Source organism: Vespa crabro, chromosome 10, assembly GCF_910589235.1.
Source record: "Vespa crabro chromosome 10, iyVesCrab1.2, whole genome shotgun sequence".
Taxonomy (NCBI): domain Eukaryota; kingdom Metazoa; phylum Arthropoda; class Insecta; order Hymenoptera; family Vespidae; genus Vespa; species Vespa crabro.
Genome location: NC_060964.1, coordinates 5,458,074 through 5,475,251, shown reverse-complemented (window position 1 = coordinate 5,475,251; position 17,178 = coordinate 5,458,074).

Here is a 17,178-nt window from a genome sequence, read left to right as displayed (position 1 = left end):
TCTTATCTCTTGGAACTCTTAACGTTTTGTGGATGAGCGCTCATTCAACTGGCTGAATATTTCGATTATATACGATTTTAAAAGATCTTCGAGAGGAGATAAAGTATCTCTCTATGTAGAAGAAGAATAACAGAGAAGAGAAGAGAAGAGAAATCGATGGACGCTTCCTCGAGGATAAATGGGTTCGTACCTCGAACAAAAATCGAGGATGATGGACGCTTTATCGAGTCGCTTCTTTCTTCTAGACGAATTCTGGAGAATAGCCACTGGCTAAAAGATAAGCCTCTAGTCGATCTACGACGACGACGACGACGACGACGACGACGACGACGATGACGACGATGACATTAGGTTCTTTGGGTTGATCGACATTTTTATTTACGTTAAATTCTCTTTTCGATTGGTACTCATTTTCCTATTTTCTCTCTCTCTCTCTCTCTCTTACTCTTTTTCTTTCTCTCTTTCTTTCTCTTTTTTTATCATTTCAATTGATTTGATTAGCTTACGTTTACGATGTACTGCTAGGAAATGAAACGAGACGATATAAACTCAAGAGAAGATCAATTTCGAGCTTTCATCTCATTTTAGATGACTGACCGATCCTGCTGAATCTCACCCGATCTCATTCTTCTCTCATTTCACTCTCTCTCTCTCTCTCTCTCTCACACACACACACACTCTCTCTCTCTCTCTCCCTTTTACTCTTCCTGATAATATATCTTCTCCACTACGTTCCATATCTATTCCTGAATTCGAGAATCGCAACGATTCGCGATGTTCTCGTACATACATGGTCTTTAATGGCGGCAGTTACGTTTCCAGTGAGGTAATCTCATTCGAGCAACTTCACTTCTGGTAAAGGTGAGCCGAGCTAATCTGAAATTGCTAATTCCAGATGGCTGATTCAATTAAGAGAATGAATCTGGCTTGGAAAGACGAGAGAAAGGCGAAAGGTAAAGGGACGAAGGATACTAGTAGTGCTTCGAGAAGGGTATGCATAGGCCATTAAAGGCTATCTACTCGTCTTACTCTCCTTGACTTTCTTTGTCTCTCTTTCTCTCTCTCTCTCTCTCTCTCACTCTCTCTTGCTCTCCATAGATGATGTACGTTGGCTAGTCGGAAACATCATCGCCGATGCTTCCGAAGCAAACCAGCCGCTAAAATCGGCTGACTTGGTGGTCGGTAGGATCGACCTCTTCACCCTTCTCTCATCTCCTTTGCCGCTAGCCCTTTTCTCCTTCTCCGTAGCAGAATAGAACCGACTTTGCGGTAACTGCTGACCAGGGTCGCGACGCGCTTCGGTGCCTACACATTCGAATCATCGGCGTTTGCTAGAAACCACCAGCGGAACGACCGAACGACGCCAAGCTCTCATAGAACCTGGCTGAACGCGCGCATGCAAAGTAGCGCCGCCGCAAGAGAGAGAGAGAGAAAGAGAGAGAAAGAGGAGAAAGGGACCACGTCGTCGTGGTTGGAGGAAACCAGCCAAATCCGTCGTTTGTTTGCTCCTCGATTCGTTCGACTCGCTGTTCTATAGACCTCTCTCCATTGAAAGTTACGACGATCCTTGGATCATAGCACCGATCGCGATTTAATATCGCTCGTTTTGAGATTTACGACTCGATGGGATCGAGTTCGATCGAATAAACGGATGAAATGCTTCGTGGTCCCCATGCCCCATGCCCCTCGTACCTTTCGAATCCGTTCTCTCTTATCCGAAACCTATTACTTCTTAATTTATACATCAATTATCGCGAATTAATTTGCGAAGTAATAAGTAATAACGAAATAATTCTGGGCTCCTCAATTTGGTCGATTTGCTCCTGGCGCCAATCGCTTCGTCCGCACGATTAATCGGGGAACGCCGACGACTTAATTGAAAACTTTATTCTCAGCGATGTCTTTTTTAGGAACGACTTCGTTAAACGTAATAGGTCTACATTGGTTTGTCTGCCATGGAACATTTCTCTTTTTTCACATGGCCACCGTAGAAACGACGACCATTTAACTTCGCATTTCAGGACGAGAAGTCGTAATGGAAAGCCAATCGGATTTTTAACGCTAAATTCATTCAAATTAGTCTTGAAACCGGTTTTCAAGTTTAACGTCGTATTCATTCTTTATCGTCACGCAAGAACTTTGCATTTCGATGATAACACCGAAGGTTTCGTGTTCTCCTTATAACCATAAACTAATCATCGTTATCATTAATAACGTTAATATATCTAATGTCTCATACCCATTAAGAAGTTTCGTCGAAACTGAAAAGGTTTCTCTTTTAGAAACCTAGAGAGGGATAGAGAAAGAAAGAGAAAAAGGGAGGTTCCTTTCTTCGAAGAGCTTTCGTAGAATAAACTCGGCCGTTTGCCCTTACATCGTTCGGGGCTTGACAAAAAATCTAATTAGAAGTGGATTAAAATTTAATCACTCTCTAAAGGAACTTATCCCGTGCACTATCGGTGGGTGGTATCCTCTTCATTTAATTGTACCCCAGGAGTTCTTCACCCCCTCCCCCTTCCACTCCCTTCGACTACTCTCACGACGTCTCATCCATTCTTTATTATGCTCAGACTTTCCTTTTTTCTTCTCTCTCTCTCTCTCTCTCTCTCTCTCTCTCTCTCTCTCTCTCTCTCGCGAATTGTCTACTTCTCCTTTTCTTTCCTTTTCAACGCGTTCACGCACACCCTTCCGAACCTCGATCGGCTTTCATCGGGCAGCAATTTACTTTGCATAGACGTTAAAGCTTGTTACTTAATCGAGCTACCGACGTTGTCTCACCTTAAACACCATGGGCTAGTGCGTTGCTTTTCTTTTCTTTTTTATTTTCCCCTTTTTTTTTCTTTTTTCCTTTTTTCCTTTTTTCCTTTTTTTCTACTCTCTTTCCTTTTTCCTTCGGGCGTAAATGAACCTTCATCCTAACGGATAGGATAGGAGGACGATGGCCCCTTAATCGATTATTTCCCTTCGTATAACTTTTCTTCGTATTCTCGTTACGAGCGAATCGATCATTGTAATGGAAAAAAAAAAAAAAAGGGGTGGGAAATATTTTGCAAATTTGCCGAGAGCAATTTTGTCGCATAGCTACAAACGATTCGTTTCGTATCGTATTATTAACGCTGTATGTCCATTTTTGATTTTTTGTCGATTGGAAAAAAAAGGAAAAAAAAAGAAGAAAAAAAAAAAAAGAAAAAACAAATGATTTTCTAGCACAGTTATAAAAATAAATTTAAAATCGATATGCTTAAAACAATGACGACGATCATTTAATCGTCGTCGTTAAATTATCAATTATAATTTGTAATGTTTTCGAAAAAGAAAAAAAAATATATATATATCGATCTCTTTACATGTCGATTCGCTGCGGTCCGTAATAGCGATAGGAAACGGTCTCTCGATTTAACCCTCTCGCTTGGAATTCTCGCTTCCTCATGGGGAATGTTAGTAGTAGCCGGACTTTAGCATCAAAGATTCAGCGGTTCTCTCACGCATCTCTGTGGCTCACCCGACGACCTCACGTCAACCACGTCAATTTCGAACCTTTCATTTTCTTCCACTTGAGGATCTAAGTCCTTCGATACAATTGTATTTTGCTGCTCGTGTCATAATCTTCTTTATAAATAAATCTTCTTGACTCTAATACTTCTTCGTATTTCTTTTCAAATTAAACTTTATTAATGTTTTAAGGATCTTAGCATTTTCTTAAAACCATAATATAATTCTATAGACGCAATTTTTTTTTTAAGTTAAAGTATTCGAAGTATTTTATTTGAAACATTCAGAAGAACTGTGAATTTCTTTCTCTCTCTCTCTCTCTCTCTCTCTCTCTCTCTCTTCCTCTTTTTTTTATATAAATAATTTCGTACGATAAATTAGGGAAGATGAATGTACATGAAAAGATAATTAATTGACAAGTCCTATCCTTCATTCAGCTGTCGTATCCTTCATCGAACGACCCCCATTCATTGTCACCCGGCTAATCTTCTTAATAACATTTTTACGAGAAATCGATAGTTCCATTCGGAGGGGTCTTTCGGATTTTTTCGAGCTTGTGTCAACTTCGGCTCGACTTTTAACGTTCATCATGCCCGTATCCAGTCGAGTTCGATGCGTGGGTGGCCGGTACAGTAGAAGCCACGAATTCGAGTGTGAATACATCACCGGGACACCATGCGTGTAAACAGCTTGCAGCCTGCAGCGTAGCACGCATTAACTTTTACGTATAGAAATACATTAAGTCACCATCGTTTCTAAGATTATTTTTCTTATATATTTATATATAATTTTATTAATTTTATTTATGCTACATGAATTTATATATTTAAAAAATTCTTTTTCCTTCTCTCCTTTTATTTTTTTTTTGTTTTGTTTTGTTTTTGTTTCTTATAATTATTTCTTTTTTATTTTCTCGTTATGACAGACCTATAAAATGTTAGTTAATAAGATTAAATCATCGTGTAAGAATGTCTCTTGTCAGATATTCATAGATTGAACGTTTTCTCGATTAAAGCGACTTTGAAAAGTAACGCCGATAGTTACAAAGTAATTCGCGTTAAACGAAGAAATGTGAAATTTTTCTTTGTAAATCGAGTATCGCGTGTTCGTATTCTAATGCCGTACAAAAAAAAAAAATATTAATAATATATCCTTAAAGTGTATATAATTTAAAGCAAGTCCTATATTTTTTTTCTCTTTACGATCGTTCGTGCGAATTTCAAGATTCAAAGCTACGCCTACATTTCCATATATAGATACGTGCACAGTTTAACGTTGCAATCGAGGGAGACGAATAATTGGCAAAAGTAAAAAAAAAAAAGCATCCTCACAATTTTTCCTTTTTTCATCTTTTCGTTCTACGTTGAAAGAAATGATAGTGTCTGCCAATTAGATTTTTAATTATAGATCGTAACTTCGCACGCAGTTCGAAGACTTGTCTCTCCTTTTCCATTCGTATATTCTCGCGAAACGTCACGCGATCGACTCCTTTCGTTTCGCGTAATGACTCCGGACGTCTTTCTTTAAGCTTAACACAAAAATGAATTGTTATCGGTCGATATGCTACATTCGCAAAAAATTGTAAAGTTCCAAGTCGATGATGAACATATTCCTATAGGAACTTCGGTGTTTATTTTGTAAAAAAATCTGAGCCGTGAAAGATCGTAGAAACTTGCACTGACATCTCTCGTGATGGAGCAATAAAAAAGATTAAAAACTATGAGTACCAGTACGCAAGTGGTTATAGAAGTAATGGAAGAAAATGTTGGAAAAGAAAAATGTTGATGATTTGTTGGATTCTTATGGTGTTGCATTTAACTATGCGTAACGAATGAAGAAAAGAAGGAAAAAAACGTTCGAAGAGAAACGAAATGGAAAGAAACCAAGCCATGGGCAAAATTAAAAGAATATCCATGAACCCGAAGGGTTCTAATTATTTGCACGAGGCGTGAGGACCGTACTAATCGTTTTTTTTTTCTTCTTCTTCTTTCTTCGTTCTTTCTTCTTTATTCCTTCATTCTTTCCTCTTTTTCATTTTCTCCTTTACTTTCTCATCTTCCACGAGCTGTGAAACGATAAGGAACCCGACAGGAAGGGAGACAGCGAATTGAGCAAAGGGTCGTGGAGAAAAGTAGAAAGAGAAAGAGAAAATTGAGAGAGAGAGAGAGAGAGAGAGAGAGAGAGAGAGAAAGAGAGAAATAAAAAGAGAATGTGACGCACTTTAGATTATTTTTTGTTAAGAACTTTCGTAAGTCTCTTGCGAGAAGCCACGCGGAGGAACTCAATATGCCGCATAAATTCTGTCTCGGGAGGGAGAAAGTGGCCATTTGGAATTTAATTTCATTAGCCAATGAATTTCTTAGTAAATCGCGTGTGAGGCACCTGATATAGGATACGGAGGACGGTGATGTAGAAGCGCGACGTTCGTGGGTAGGATAAAAGGACGAGAAGGAAAAAGTTGGAGGGCGGGAGAATGATAGAGAGAGAGAGAGAGAGAGAGAGAGAGAGAGAGAGAAAGAAAGAGAGAGAGAGTGGGCAAGAAAGGAAGAAAGAAAAAGAATCACCGATGAGGACGCAGCTCGAAAGAACGTGCGAATGAAAGAACCAGTCCGACGTTGGCGTCGATTCGTATTCACGCAATTCCTTATCTCCATTTTTCTATCTGACATTGAATTTTTGTTCGTTTCTTTTTTCTTTTTTTTTTTTTTTTCTTTTTTTCTTTTTTCTCTCTTTCTCTTTTACATTTTACATGCACATACTAACACTGGGATCCATTTTTTGGTGATCCGCTTTACATTCCGAGAACATGCATATTTTTCCAATAAAAAACTACATCGAGAGAGAAAGAGAAAGAGAAAGAGAGAGAGATATATATATATATATATATATATATATATATATATATATATATATATAAAAATAGTCAGATACAAAGAAAGAATTCATTTTCGATAAAATCGAAGAATGGCCACTTTCAACCGCACGAGGCCGTTTCCTCGTTCCGATCGTTAAAAGTCGATATTTCGAGAGCACAGTGCTGAAACGAAAAGTCCGACAAAGTGCAACGTTATTCGAGCATAGAAAACGCTCTGGTCTCGGGAGCACTCGCGGCAGTTACACGAGTCATAGAACGTGTGAGAAAGAGAGAGAGGAAATTTCTCTCTCTCTCTCTCTCTCTCTCTCTCTCTCTCAATCTCTTCCTCTCTGTCTATCTTTGCGATCGTTTCCGCTTCTTTTTTCGGAAATCGAACTCGTACGCGAGTTTAATACCACGCAGCTGTAAAAAAAGGGGTACGCTCGCATCTGAAAGTAACATCGTAAAGATTCTACGACTTCGATTTACACCGCGCGACAATCAGAATTCAAATAACGCGGGCGTATTTTGTGAGCGACAATTTTAAAGGACTCACGAACGTTCGTATGTAAGGTAGAAAATCGATCGAATACGTCTATGCAATTTGAGTTTCTTTCGAGGGAACATTACTTCGCAATGGGATAAATGAGAACGCGTTGCTCGGCAAAATACTTCAGACTAAGGGTGGCACTTCGGGGTTAAACGAGTACGAGGCGAAGGTGGCTCGAAAGAGGGTAGAAGGACGGTCCGAGGAGGTTACAAACGATCGAGCGAATCGCCTGCATTAGTCTTAGTCAGAATCAGAGATAAGCCAAATGAGGAATAGCCGCATGAAAAACATTCGTCCGTCACCGAGAGACCGTGGATTATTCAAACACAACGACTGCTTTGAATAATTCCCCTAACGTGTCGGAAGAACTTCAAATTTCTTCCTACTACTGCTCGTCTATTTTCTACCTTCCATACGGAAAAAGGTCATACTATAGAAATCATCGGGATATATACTAGGTCAGTGTTTGGTACGTATTCGACATATATCACTGTTATTATAGTAATAAGATTGGCCATAACACACGCAACCCTCTTATTTTCCATTCTCATTTCTTTCGAACTTGAACGGATAGGTATATTTTTTGCAAGGGACGTCGATTGAACGTTTCGTATAGTCGGCGAAAAAAGATTCCTCATAATTTCTTCGTCAAAGTTTGGAACCCTCTTTTCCATCTCTTTCACTCGCTCGTAGAAACTCGACATTGGTGGCTCGTCCATTCCAGCCACTTCGCAAATAACATCATAAGATAGACCACCGAAGGACGTTCCAGGCCACGTTATACTTCAACTGATATAAAATATTATGGCAGAAGGCAAAGAGGGAGAGACTGTCGTTCTCCTACGATAACATTTGCGGATCTCTTACGATGTTCCAACCGAAGTTGCCCGCTCTCCTCGACGATCCTTCGGTTGAAGGAAAATGTTGAAGGGAAAGGAAGTGGTGTATGTAAGCTATCGGCGATTCCTTGAACGTAAATCAACCTGTACTTACGAAATTGCTTCCGAATCGTTCTTTTATATCCTTGTTCTCTCGAGTTTCCATGCTTTTCACGCCCTCTCTCTTTTCCTCTCTCTCTCTCTCTCTCTCTCTCTCTCCCTCTCTCTATCTTTATCTCTAGTTCTTAAAGCCTAGAACACATTTACGATTAACTCAATTCGTTTTTCTGAGATATTTATATGTTACATCATCAATTTATGATAATCGTACATATCATATATCGAATGAATCATTTTGCTTATTTTTGCAAACGGAGATCTAACTCGACGAAAAGTTCTTTTTTTTTTTTTTCTTTTCTTTTTCTCTTTTTTTTTTTTTTTTCTTCTTTTTAATTAAATGTAATAGTACGTAACTATCATGCATGCCTCAGTGACGAAGATATTTAGGAATTTGTGTTCATCGATAACAGAAAAGTATTTATATACGTCAGTACGTATATACGTCAGTTTGGCATTTCAAATATTCACAAAGCAAAGATAAATTTTTTCGAGATCAGAGAATAGTCTCCATCGGTCGCGCGTTTCGTCTGACCGCGTTTAGAATTGATTCGTCGTTCGAGCAGAGGAATCGAACGAACGAATGAACGAACTGAACGACCCTCGGATTGGTACGAACTGAGGTACGCACTCACGGCGTACGTACGCGCGGTCCTCGCATACCATCGCGCCGCGTGCGGCACGATCGCACGCTCGGGATTCCATGCCCGGTTTGAAATGAAACTCCGCCGTGGCGGCGTCGACATTCCCTCGGTGCCTTTATTAAATTGGAATTTAATTGCTCACCCTCGCCGCTCCATTACACATCCGCCCAGCGTGTGTATTCGCCCGTCGATGCAAATCATAGCGAGACGCGAACTTCGTGTGTCGCTAGGCGACCGTCGTTCCATTCTCGCACAGATTTTTCATTATTTTATTTTGCCTTTACAACGATGTACAACGAATGAGAAAGTTCGATTAAGCATTTATTTATTCCTATATAAATATATACGGATAATTAATAAATACGAAAAGAAAAATTATGATTGAAGTTAGAATGTGCTGTTTGTTTTTTTTTTTTTTGTTTTTTTTATGACATTAATGACTTTATTCCATAATACTTAATAAAACGCATGAGAAGTCTCAAAGACGAAATTAGAAAGAGAGAGAGAGAGAGAAGAGACTTGATGGAAAGAGATGAAAGGATGATAGTGGTGAGAGGGAATTGACGTCGGATTGTAGCTTCAGTCGGTAGATATCACTCTCAGAGTCCTCGAGTGTAATCAACGCAGCCGGGTGAACAACTTAGGTTGCCACTACTGATGGTGGTAGTGCTGTTGCTGTAAGTCTGAAAGCAGCAATAGCATCGTTGCTAGCAACCCGAGTAGAGAACCTGTAAGATCGGGAGTGCTGCAGGCTAGAGAACTCTGTAATACTACATACTTCCATCGTCCGTTTACTAGCAGTCAATCTTGGAACTCGTCTCTGTGCGTTTCGAGTCATCCGCATGAGTCAAAGTGGCGAAATCCATCTCTGATTACCGTCCACAATCTTAGCTCTAACGATTGACTCGAATAGAACTATCTCGGACATTTATATACGCATATTTCTTCGTCATCTTATATTCCTCACATATACGTATAATCTCTTCCTGGCTGTCATGTATTTTTATTCTGTCTATCCTTTTATCTACATACGTCGTCAAGTATCGTTCAAATTTAAACGGCATATTGGAAACAAGTTATGCATTTAACTATGAATATCACCAAATACAATACAATGACAATTTCAAGCGCGGAACCATCGATAGAGGTTTATATGTTATTATCGAGATCTATCGGAATTGCTTTTGTCTCCGTCTATTCTCCCATCTATACATGCATCTTCTTCGCGCTACTAACCCTCAACTGCCCCCTCCCCCCTCCTCCTCCTCCTCCTCCTCCTCCTTATCCTCCCATCACCGATCCCTATCGAAGCTTTTCCGAAGAGCTTCCTCTCTATTCTCCAAGTTCGAAATGCTTCAAGGAGAATATCCACGAGCACGGGAATCATTGCACCCGTTCAAGTCTATGCCAAGTCAAAGTGAATGCAAGTAGTACGTTCTCTCGCATGAATGGAAATTAAACGATGGAGATGATATATGAGACCCATTGCATCTTGGGCGAACTCGTAAATAATCGAGATTTACCTTAGTTTCTATATCAGTGAACGATTAGATAACATATTTACTCTCGTTTCTAAAGTTTCAGAGATTTATTAAAAATAGACTTGGTATAATTAAATGTTTTAATAAATAAATAATATAATTAAATATTCGGTATAGAGAGAGAGAGAGAGAGAGAGAAAGAGAATGAAAAATTTGATAGACGTTCAAAAATTCGTGATAATGTAACAAATGCATCTATTTTAATTCTAAATTTTGCTATATATCTTTAAGAAATGGAAGATTAGATGATTGAGATTGTAAGACGTTCGTTGGAAATTTTCTTTAAAGAAATAACTCAAGCAAGGAAAGTTGTGATACGGTGTCACGCATTCTAAATAAACCCTTTCTCTCTCTCTCTCTCTCTCTCTCTCTCTCTCTCTCTTTCTCTCTGTTGTTCTTCCCGTACTAGACAGGAATTGTTTCCGCTCAAGCGTGGTCTTATCCACGAGTAAGATCCCTGGAATGTTGCGAGTGACTTGTCGTAACGTCAGCGTAACTTCTAAAGTTACCAACGACTTGCCAGGATTCCAAAACTCGCTTCCAAGCTTTTGTACATAAACCGGATAGGGTAACGATTCTTTAGCAGGAAATTGCTAGGATAAGCGAACTTCCTTCAATCACGCGTCATAAGTTATTTACTCTCTCTCTCTCTCTCTCTCTCTCTCTGTCTCTCTCTCTTTCTCCATTTGCGCCTGATAATCATACAAGTACATAAATATACTTTGATTCGTTGATCTTTTAGTCAAACGTAATTATATATTTTGATTCAAGACATAAAAAAAAAGGATTAATAGTAAGTACATGGTAATACTTAATACATTGACATTGATGAGAATCCTTTGAAGAAACATTTTGATATAGTTTATTCCGCTATATCGCTTTTTTCTTTTTCTTTTTATTTTTTTTTTATTTCTTTTTTTTTTTTTTTTTTTTTTTCTTCTCATTTTCTGATCATAGCAAGAATATTATCTACTATTGATATTGCTTTTCAATGTACCTAAATAACGAGTATATCTTCTTAATACGACTTTACGCGAGGATATTATTGATGCTCGGTGTGACGCTAGCACATTACACCCACGCGCATCAAACCTTTTTCCGTCCTACATTTATCCCGTGGTAGTTGAATTGCTCGTATCGTATATTTATCGTAGTTTCCTGAGCCTAAAGGTATCCAATCGTTCAAATGGTATAACCGATAGTTTTACTCGTTTATCTCTTGGGAGGAAACTATGAAAATAATCCGTCTTATTTCTATTGCACAGTATTCGGAAATAATTAATTTTCCTTATGAAAAATTTAATTTCACATATTAGTCGTTCTAATTATTTTAATTAATTAAATATATATATATATATATAAAGAGAGGGAGAGAGAGAGAGAGAGAGAGAGATTTTTGAATGAAAAAGAAAAATGTTACGCTAATTCGACGTTCGATTTTGATTCGATATCGATTTTTTTTACGATAAAATCTGCCAAGTCGTTTCAATTCACGAATGGTTGACTTCCATCGGTTTCGAGAGCCATTACGGATTTGATTTCTGGTTCAAACGAGTAGAAGAAGTAGCTCTAAAAAAGTTCGCCAATCTCAGCATTTTCTATCTCCCTTCGTGTTCGGACTTTAAAGTCACTGATTTTCTTTTAGAACGTTAGGAGCATCATTTAACCGCACGCGAGATCGTTTACACGTTTTTTCGATGGGATGTGAGGGAGTTGAATTGAGAGAAAGAGAGACGGAAATAGGAATTACAGCTTCAGTGCTTTAATCTCTTCACTTTCTACAAACGTATAATTTCTTCTACGTCGGTGGAAAAGTTTAATTTGCTTTTAAGTTTGACTGTAAGAAAACCATGCAAAGTAAATGAAATCTACTTCGAAAATCGATTCTCCCTTTCCAAAATTTTTTTCCCTCCCCACTCCCACTCTTTTTTTCTCTTTTTGTACCTCTTTGTTTATCCCGAAAATGCAATTTTTCTCTTTTCATTTGTCGCGATTTTGTCCTTCAAATATTTTTCTCTTTCAAATAAGACGACCGCACGACGATAATAAGGACAAAACCAATGAAGATTATTCTTCGGTGGACATATAAAGCACGACGCTCGTAGATCCCGCATGGAAAATGGATCTCTTGGAAAAATCGTTTCTTGGCTCAGGCGTTTTCAGGCCGGGCCGTATCGCTAGTACCAATTGCGCGGAAAGTAAAGAATGCCGTTTAAATGCGATAGTTAAAGTAAAGGAGAGTTAGATGCTCGCAGAAACGAAGTACCACGAAGAACATTTCACACGTTTTACGAGCGATTCACGCCTTTTTGCGGTCGATTAATTCACCACGCTACCGATTCGGAAGACTTTCCAAGTATACAAAATATAGTACTATACCTATCTAAAGAAATTTAGATCAAAAGGAACGGTATCAAGAGAAACATTAATTAAAGTAATTAAATCCTCGATTATTTATTTAAAACAAACTATAATTATCAATAATTTCAAGAATAGTCTTGAAATTATATTTCCTCTAACTAATTATGATATCCTATATCATACGACATTATATCATAATAAATGAAACAGTTTCTTATACAGTTGACATATAATAACAAAATATATCGTAGAATGAATTATATCCATATATATATATATATATATATTTCTTTTTTGTTTGTTTCAGGTGAGTATCTTCATAGGTATTGCGGGAATCGAGCTACTCTTTATACTTTATACTTGAAGTCGAGCGTATGCAAAGGTAAAGAAAGCAATGCGTTTTTTCGGCGCACTTCATAAATCCGAGTGGGGCGCATTATCGAGCGAGATCGTGCGTCGGCTTGCGTGTAAATAAATAAAGGATGAAATAGTATCGGTGCCATCTTCGCTTCTTACGCCGGGTACTTGCAGTGACCGCGCGAGAGGATGCTGCCATTAATAACGACGTGGTCCACGAAGGGGAATCGGAGAGTGTGCAAGAGAGAATGCTAAGGTAAAAGCGAGACAAGGATAGAGGTCGATGCGGCTATTAAACATATCATCATGCGACGTGGCACGCACGTTCTCTACCTCGCTTGTTCACTTGAAAATTTTTCAACCTCTTCGACGGACGTCTCAGGGATTTTATTTGTAAGATCGAATAATCCTTTTCGATTGCCGCGACTTGGCCATACGTTTCTTTCATAAAATTTGATCCTTATATAAGATATAAAAACTCGGTCCCAAAAATTTCTCCTGAAGTAACATTAGATTTTGCGAGAACACTACGATCTCATATATTTTTTTTTCTTTTTTTTTTTTTCTTTTCTTTTCTTTTTTTTCGATACCGACAAGAACCTGAGCCTTTGGAGGTCACAGGCTCAACAATGCATTCCGTTCAAATGGTAACTCGTATTACGATACAAAACACTCGAGTAGCCACGACATAAACATGAGTGCGTATGGAGTACGAGGGTATACGATATGTGTATACATACATACATATATATATATATATATACATACATACATATATATAATACTATTATGTGATAGTAGTGGTAACATAATGGTGGCAATAGGGTAAGGGGATTGTTATCGGATAACACGCTCGTATTTAACGAGCCTTGGCAATGATTCGATCCTAGAAGCTTTCCGGTTATTGTTTAGGCTCAGTGCATAGGCACGCTTAATTCTTTTTCTTTTTCTATATGTTTCCTTTGAGTATTACATACTAGATAGAACATTTGAGAAAATATCAACGCGACAACGGATTCACGACTATGAAGCTTTTCTTTTTTTTTTCGTTCTACTAGTCGACGAGAAATTTGAATTTTTGTCATCGAACATTGAATCATAGAAATTCATTCGTACAAATCAACGCCATTCAATTATAAATCCCTGGATATACCTTTCTACGTACGTACGATTTACGTCGGATCCCACGGTTTATTTTATTGGAACATTTTGATTGTTTCTTTTTTTCTTTTTTTCTCGTAAATAATTATCGGTATTGAGAGTGAGATACGTTAAAGCGTCGACGTCGAGCCGACATCCTACTTCGAAAAGAATTTCTATCTTCGACTTAATGCATTTCGATACAATAGCCTGGGTTCTTGGTGCATGTAAGATCCAGAGACTACTTATCCGAGGCGATAACATTATATCCTCCCCTCGCCGTTAAGATGGGTCCCTTGCTGCGCGAGATACGTGCCATGCCGTGTGTCCTTCGAAAGAGTATAAGAGATAAAAAAAAAAGAAAGAGAAAGAGAAAGAAAAAGAGGAAAAGATAAAGAGAAAGAGAGAGAGAGAGAGAGAGAGAGAAAGTAGAGAATCATATACGCGCGTTGTACACAGGGCTTTGCCTCCCTTTGCAGAGTAGAACGTAACAGAACATATAGATGTATAAATCAAGCAGGGCATGTTGATAGAAGCAATAAAGACTCGAGAATGGGAATGGTAAAGAGAAAGGGAGAGAAGTTGCTGAGAAAGAAAGCTTGAGTAGGTGAGAGAGAAAGAGAGAGAGAGAGAGTGTGAGAGAGAGAAAGACATATTACGACGCGTGCAGTTCCAACGTTAGCCAAGGAATTCGGACGTAGGCTAAGACTTCGAAGGAGGAGGTAGAGAGAAGTAGGAAGGAAGAAAAGAAGGAAGGAAGAGCGGACAGGAGGGATGGAGGGAGGGAGGGAAGTAGGAGTAAAGACGACGAAAGGTCCGGTGGGCGAGTCGAACAACGGCTGCCAAATTAATGGCACCCCTCGTCCCACATTTCTCGATTTCTCCGACTATACGAGTATTTCTCTTTCTTCTTCTTCTTCTTATTATTATTATTTTTCTTCTTCTTCTTCTTCTTCTTATTCCTCTTCTTCTTCTTCTTCTTCTTCTTCTTTTGACTCTTGCACCGGTGTCGGCACTCGTTTCGTTTCTCGATCCGTGCGCTCACCTGGCGATATTGGAACGACCGCCGAATTACCGATAAATAACTGCTTATTGAATTATTATCGAGCATTCCAGTCGCCGCACGTTGCCCGTATCGTTCCCTCCTATCGTTCTCCTCATATCGTTTCCCCGCCATGCCTCTTGTCGTCCCTTCGGTCCGGATATTGCCGTCGATCGCTACGTTCATTTCGCACGATGTTCCTCGACTTGGTTCGTTGTAAGTGCTTACGTAGAATTGTTATGGCGAGATCATCGATCGATCGATCATCATTTTCATCGATAAAAAGATCGAATAACTTTGAAAAATCTTTTAAAACTATTAAAAAGAAATCCTTTTCTTTGTCATTGTGTTGTGTGTATACTTTTGTTCTATGTATAACTAGATAGTATTTATTTATTGAAGTAAAATGATTCTCGTATGATCGAATATTATAAAAGTTCGATCGATCATTATCGAAGATAAAAGTCTATCGAATCAATGATTTATTGACGAGTCTTGTATAAATTTCGACCACACGCTTGCTTTCTCTCCAAAATTCTTCATAGTTTTATGCAACAACAAAGTAAAACCTCGATAAGGTACATCTCTCTCTCTCTCTCTCTCTCTATATATATATATATATATATATATATATATATATATATATATATATGATAAAACCGTGCACGTGGCCTATATAGACGGTCCACTAGGTACCAACCGATATGCTTGCTATATATTATCCTATGTATCTCTCCGTATCTTCGATATATACCTTCCTGCATTTCTTCTTTCTTATTCTCAATCTTTCTCTCTCTCTCTCTCTCTCTCTCTCTCTCTCTCTCTCTCTCTCTCTCTCTCTGTCTCTCGTTCTCTTTCAGTCGTCTTCAGTATCCACGCGGGAATACGTAGTAAACGTATAACATATATACACATGCATGCACATACGCGTATATAAAGGAAAAGAAAAGATAGAAGCGAGGAAGCAGCTTTATATACAGTGCTCAAGAAGTTTCGAGGCCATAAAGAAAGATTCATGACGACGAATGCTCCATTATCAGACCGGAAAGTTGGAATTTTCGATATGTTATGATTTTAAATAGATTTTTCATATAAGCATAAGAATCATTCTAGTTTGTTATTTTTACGTTATCCATTTTATTTTATATAAGTGTTCATAATACTTTACTTTTTGCATTTGGTACATAATGAGAGTTATAATATGCAACGAAAGTTTTTCAATTTTGTAAAATTCCCTTCTATGCTATTTACAACCGAGATCAGGAATTCTCTCTCTCTCTCTCTCTCTCTCTCTTTCTCTTTCTCTCTCTCTCTCTCTTTCTCTTTCTCTCTCTTACTCATTGCAGACTTCTTTCTTCTTCCCGCTGGTAGGTTTCGTATTTCATGGTACCGACCTCGGACACCCGGTACACAATTTATACGGGCACGGAGCGATAGCTTCAACATCGTCGAGAGTAGAGAAAGGCCGGAGGAAGGATGGGCCGATGTTTCACACTCCATCTCCTGCCACTCCTGGATCGTCTGTTCCTGCCTCTGGCGGCTAACCGGTGTTGGGTTCTCGGTACTCGCCAGCCTTCCTCCTCTTTCTCTTTCTCCTCCTCCCCTTTCTTTTTTTTTTCTTTCTCTTTTACCTTATTTTTCTCCCTCCCGATCCGCCCTCTCTTACCTCCCGTCCGTCCCTTCGGCATTCGTGAGGAGGAGATCATTTCCCGTCGAAATAATTTATACCCGCTCACCGAATACCTTTACCGAGGGAAGAGCTATCGAACGACCTTCGAACAAGCGACTCTCTTGGATTCGATGCCAAGCTCAAATCGAACGAATCGAAAAGATTCACAAAATTCGAATCGATTTTAAGGATATTCAATAAATTTAAATGGGTTTATTATGAAATTACGTTTATATAACTTAGCGATAATAAAAATAAATCTAAATCATTCGAGTAGTAAGAGTTCGATATGTAAAATAAATATATGTCATTGTTTGATCGTATTCAAAAATTTCGTGAAACTTGGAATCGATTTTAAACGATGGCGTAAATTCGAAAGAAAAAGGCAAGTAATTTTGAACGATTGTGTAACTTAAAACGTTGTCGATGATACAATGTTACTTCCCGTACGGTTCCCTTTCTAAGAGTCAACCTCTTCTCGTCTCTTACTTCTCGATGTATCTCCAACGGAACGAATATCTCAAATGCAAAGT